Source organism: Egretta garzetta, unplaced genomic scaffold (assembly GCF_000687185.1).
Source record: "Egretta garzetta isolate BGI_Z169 unplaced genomic scaffold, ASM68718v1 scaffold363, whole genome shotgun sequence".
In the NCBI taxonomy this organism is placed as follows: domain Eukaryota; kingdom Metazoa; phylum Chordata; class Aves; order Pelecaniformes; family Ardeidae; genus Egretta; species Egretta garzetta.
The window spans coordinates 342,502-348,991 of NW_009259039.1; positions in this window are offsets into that span (position 1 = coordinate 342,502).

Here is a 6,490-nt window from a genome sequence, read left to right on the forward strand (position 1 = left end):
GTCACTGAACAGTAAGCTGTCTCTTCCAGGGGCTCTTCTCCCTTTGCTTGTTCATCTAAGGGGGATTTGGGTGGTGGTGTGTTGGGTTTTTTTTATTTGTTTGTTTGGGGTTTTTTGGGGGGTTGGTGTTTCAGGTTTTTTTTCTTTTTACTGGTAGGTGACTGCACTCCTTGAGAGGCTGATAAGGTCAGTCCCTCCCACGTGGAATAACAGCAAGGAGTAAACGTGCTAGTTGGTATAGTGGGACCTCCATTTCTTTCACAGGAAACATCTTTTAGAGGAAAGAGCTGGTAACTGAACATTCTGGACTGTTTTTTGACTCTCCATAGTATATTGCAGCTCACAGGAATTTTACATTTCTATTACCTTTTCAGAATGTTCAGGTTACACCTCATAGTAAAATTTGTGAAGTAAACATAAGATTTTTTTGAAAGACAAACAGCAGATGGGGAGATTTACAGTTTGGCTCCTTTGGGGTAAGGTGCTCTTCTGTGGTTGATGCTTCCATTGCTAGTTTGGAGAGAAGTCTATGCATAGTGGTCAGGGAGGGAGACAGGGTTTGAAACCTCATGTACATTTGTTTGGACACTGGGTATTGATACTGCATGAAAACCTTGCTTGAGTGTTCATTGGTACAAATAGGCACACTTGTCTCGTGTATTTACTCCCTTCATTGCTCCTGAAATAGTGAAGTGTATAGAATGGGCTCGGGGTGCAAGGCAGATGTCTTGTGTTTACTTAAAAGAAAACACCAAGAAATCTAGCCTGTGGTAACCAGGCAGTGTTTCCCATTCAAGGTGGACTTACAGATGTCAGCTTTATACGCTGTATTTCCTTCAGTTTCATATGCTGAAAAACACATGTTAAACTTACATACAGTTGCAATAACACTACCTCTGTTTGTGGGTTTGGGAGCATGTGCTGAAAAAATGGTCAACGTAGTGCTGGATTACAGTAGTGCTAATACAGCTGATTGATAGCGGTACAATTATTGTTGTATATTTTAATGTTTGAAGGAGCCAGTTAGAAACTCTTGTTTGCAAGAATAAGTTTCTTAAACTACATCTGATGAAATTTTGTTCTTTATAACACCAGACATCTCTTTTGTTCAACTTACGATGTTTATAATTGATGTCTTGCTATGTCAATGTACGGATTGTATCTTAAACCTTGTATTTAATGCTTTAATGTGTTTTATAAAATCTTTTCTTGGAATGTTACAACACCTCACCTGTAACACAATGTGAATGCTTGATGCATATGTGGACTGTTAACATTTTTGTTCAGAGCTGATGGTCACTCTTGGAGCATTTTCTCCCACTTCATGTGCTGTCTTTCATGTGTGATACTTACTCAGGAAATAACCTCTGGAACATCTGGGTATGTCAGACGCAAAGGAGATACTTCTTCACATGTTACACTGGACTTCAAAATCCAGCAAATGAAACCAGTGACGTTTACTCAAATTTTTTCTCCCCCTTACTGCAAAAATCTGTCAGTTAAATACATAAGGGACCTTAAGGGCTTAGAGAGACTTTGAAAGCAAATCACATGTACAGTATCTTTCTCATGGCTCACTCTTTTTGAGAAGGATTATGGGCTTTATGGCTGGTGTGAGACACACGACCCACTCCTGTTCTCTCTATGGAATAGTAGGTACTCAGACAGGTAACTTCTGTTGCTACTGTCTTTTTTTTAATTTTTAATTTTTTCACTGTTCTAGGAATTGTTTTAAACTGAACACTGCAGGGTTTATAACCAGATGTTTGCTGTCTTTTTCTTTGTTTTATTTCTTTTAAGTGTTTCTTAACCTTTGAGGGTGACTTTTGGAGTATTCTGATGGTGGATCTTGGCTTCCTGTTGGAAGTGTCCAAGCCTTCCATATTTCCAATTTGAGTTGAAAATTTTTTGTTTTGTTTATTTCTTTAAAGTGATGACACAAATTAGATGCACAGATTTTGGGCGGGGTTTGTTGTTGCTCTATTTTTGTGACTTACTCTCCCTTTTTTTGCAGAAATGTGTTCTAACAGTTCACACTTTGTTACTGTTCTTTGCAAAACTTTTCAGGAGCCAAAAAAGTCAAACAATCCAGAGAAAACCTTCCCTTCTCCCCTTTCTGATGGCAAGAGTGAGAACTTATGAAAAGTCCTTGAGAATGTTCCTTCCTAAACTTTTCCCCCCAGTAATGCAAGTGGGTAAAATGGTAAACGCAGCAGTTTGGTGACATCCAAAACCGACCTGGTGTCAGGTAAATTGACTCTTTTCTGCTCTTACTGTAACCTTCTGAAGTTTGCTAACTAGTCTGCCTTCCTTTCTTCCCATCAGTTCATTTTGGTGAAACTTCTTGAATGATCTCTTTAATGGTACTGTTTTGAGAAAATCCTACTTCTCTTCCTCATTTTTCCTCCTTATACACATTGACGTTTAAGAAAACTGTTATGTTCTTTGCTTTACTCAGGTGAGAAAAAAGTGAGTCCCCTCATGTAAGTATATGAGGGATAGTTTTGTAATATGTTAATTCCACGTCCTCTTTATCACTTCAAAGTAGTTTGCCTTCAAGTGTACTATTTTAGCTTAGATTTTGAAAGATATGATGCTTTCCATTTGCCAAGTGAACATAAAATACAACTGCATCAATTAGTAGTTGATAGGTATGAAAAACTAGTACTAAGAACATTAAATTGTATCTTAAAATTCAATAGAGCAGGATCCTGTAAAGAGGACAGATGGGAGAATATGTGTGCTAAAGAAAAAGACTGTGGGGCTGATTATTTCAGTGTGTGGAGGGTGGGGTAACGTGTTTTATGTTGCCCTTATTGCTGTATCTAAGTACTTGTACACTTTATCCTTCTCTGGTAACTCTCTCCCTTAATCTCAAACCACTTAGAAGTGCTGGGAATGTAATATATTTTTTTTACTTTGTCTAAGGAGGAGAATCTGCATTTTACTCACATAGGTAAATATCAGACAATTGGAATACCATTCAAAGTGGAAGAATATGAGCCTTCAACAGGCTGTCAAGTTTCCCAATGCAGTGTTTTATTTCCCATGACAGCTGTAAAGAATTAGCACTTGTTTCAGACTTTTTTCTGTGTACATTAATAACTCTTCTATATAATAAAATAGTCTACTTTACATATTCTCAATTTATATTTTCCTGAAACACAGCAAATTTATCAGCAATATCATAAATTGCAGCTTCAAATCAAGGTGGGAGGGAATAATTTTAGAGCCAAATTTTGCTCTCAATTACACTGAGATAAACCTGGAATCACTCTGTGAAAATCAGTGGAGTGATATCCAATTTAACTGGTATAATTGAGTGTATAATTTCTGTCTTTAATCTTACTTGCAAGATAATTATCCAGACCTGTTATACTTATGTTTCCAATGCTTTTTCCTTTCAGACACACCCACTTCTTGCGTCTCAGCACTGGGCAGGCCTATTCCTTTATTTGTGTATTTTTTGTGCATCAGCTGCTATAGGACACGGGTGTAACACTTTCAGGCATGTGCTTGGGTGTCTTTTTGGGGGAGAGATTTGTGGGTTTGTAATAGTGTCTAAAAAAATAATTTATTTTCCTCAAATTTGTTGAACAGCTTCATCTTGCCCCCCCCCCAGTTTTGCATTTCTTACCTGATTTTATACATATTATGTGAAGATTTTCTTGAAAGAAAGACAGTACTAGTTCTTTGCAGTGTCTGCAAATGATCCTTGATGGGTAGAGTTGATGAAAATTTGCTACGTTCTGCAGAAGTTAGTGTCTTAATATTCAATGTTGCTTGAAAGATGGTTTTACAGATCATGCTCCTTCCTGTTTATGGAATGACTTTCAAAGCCTTGTATTGATCTTGGTTGTGCCCAGTGCTTTGCCTAGTGTATGGGGAAGCGTTGTAGAACTTGAATAAGCCATGACATCTTAGACAAAGGATGATGATTATGTGCGTGCTGAACAAGAACTTCTTCTATATGCCCTTCTGCTGCAACAGAGTAATAAAACTGGTAGGTGGCAGCAGCAGCAGCAGAAGAAACTCATGTGACTGACCTGAGAAACCTCCAGTACTGGGAGAAATGGATTGCAAAATATTAACTGAAGTAAGGGGGACGGAGGAGAGAGGCAGAGTCCCTGAACTGTCCCTTTGAATGGTGAGTCTACTTTACAGAATTCTAACCATCAAAAGACTAGCTGTAGTAGAGTAGACACATTGATCTATCTGATTTGGTGTTTGATTATGTGATGTCCTAATTCTGATCTTTGATTCAACATTCCAGTTTGCCCACTGCCTCTATAAGACACAGTATATGCCTCAAAAAATGAAACTTCAACAAAATTCCCACATCTTGAGAGTACTGGATAATAAAGCTGGAAAGAATTCATCTAGTCTATAGATTTCTTTGCCCCACAGGAAGATCAGTTGTAGTTATGCCATTGGTGACATGGTTGTTCTAACCTGGTTTAAAAAGCAAGGAATAAATGAGGAAGATTCTACCTATGTAATTTTATTTTATGAAGGTAAAAGGCATCCTTACTATCAGTCAGTGGTCAACTTAATGGGTTGAGAGCCCATGTGCTTTTTTTGCTACTTCTTTTTTTGACCATCTGCTATCTAATGCTGCTTTTGGGGTGATTCTCTTACGTACTTCTCGTACATATAGGTCTCTTTTTGAAATGTTCTTGAGTGCTTGGTAATAACTGAAATGATATATGTATATACATATATTTAAAATTTCACATCAGATGTTGGTTCCTTTGAATCTAATTCACCTGTAAGAAAGTTTGGCATTAAGTCTAAATTGTATCCTTAAATCACTCCAGTTTTGTCTGGTAGGGTGCAGTGGTGCACAGATACTCAGATGAATCTAGATGAATTTTTCAAAATTTTGGAATGAAATTTCCTATCTATAAAAAGCCTCTTTGAGCCTTTCCCCTCTGTTTCTGAATCCTGGCCTTTTTTTTGATTAGTTTAACTAGTCATATCAGTAAATCCAAACTGCTAAGGGTAGAAGATAAATTGCTTCTCAGGTTTGTACCGGTCGTTAGCCCATTACAATATAATGAAAAGGATCTAAGGATTTCTTATTAATTGAGATGCTCAAATGTCTTTACATAACACTTAAGAAAAAAATGCTTCTACATAATGTTAAAAGATTTTTATGTAAGGGGGTGATAAGATACTGATATAGGAACAATGTAAAAGAGCAAAATATTCTCAGGCACCCAAATTGTATCAGTCCCAAACTTGGAAATACTAAGTAAAAGCTCTAAACCAGGAAAAGCCAAAAACCAGATCCATTATTGTCTTCTGTGAAACTTATGTGGATATCAATTACTGTGTACTGGTATTTGCAGAGCACCATATAGATTAAATTATAGATGCCTTAGAAACACCATAATAGTAAAGGACAGTGTTCTTTATGGAGACTTTATCTATCTCAAGATAGAAAAAATGTTCAAAGTACCAACAGCTAAAATTCTTTTTGGAAGTGGGAGAAAGTGGGAAATGCAAAGTGTATGTTTCTGACTTAATGCTAACAGCTAGTAGTTTTAACCACCTCTTCAGTTATCTAGATCAGTGGTCTCTCAAACTTCGTGATTGCACATCCCTATCAGTAAACAACATTTTGACCGTTCACCCCAATATATGTTCATTTATAAGTTACATACATATACTACTATGTACATTATAAAACATACACAAAACCAGAAATTAAAAAAGGATGAGATAAAGATGAGATGAACACTATTTTAAATATCTATTTTGTTGTATTTATCAGTGGTGCAAAAAAAAAATTTTCTTCCTGCAGCCTTATGGATTGTCTTGTGCTAATTCCCTGGGAACAGGCACTCTACTTTGGAGAACACAGATCTAGAGATCATCAAAGAATTACAGTTCCACACATCATTAATATGTTCCATCATAACAATACCTCCATTTAAAGAGATTAAAATGCTGACCTCTAGTAGGATGACTTCTCTTTCTGAAAAGAAAGTAAAAGAGGAGAGAACAGCAGGATATGGAAGCACTGATGAACGGACTGGCACAGGGGAAGTTTGAAACTGGATCAGTTGAAAATGAGGAGAAATGTGTCCAGGCGGATTGGGAAAAAAATTATGGTCAGAATATGTACCAATGTGCAAGACACAGCAGTAGCTTTTGTACTTCCATAAATGTTCACTTACAGCTAAGTATTAGTTAATAAATCCCAAATTCTGTTTCCTGTCATTATCTGGTCTAGTCACACTAAAATCAGGAACAACGCTCTACATATGGGAACTAAGCTGGATCTGAGTCTTTGATATTCAGGCAGCTAAAGAGTCTCCAGTGCACATCAGGTACCACTTAGGACTATGGACAAATGGTGCGCTTTTCTCAGTAGCTTCTCACTTTTCATACAGCCTTTAAAAGTATTATGTGGACTACAGGTTGGAAATCCCGGAACTGAGTTACTGCAAAATGGGAGGAGATCAAAAGTGCAAAGAGAAAAATA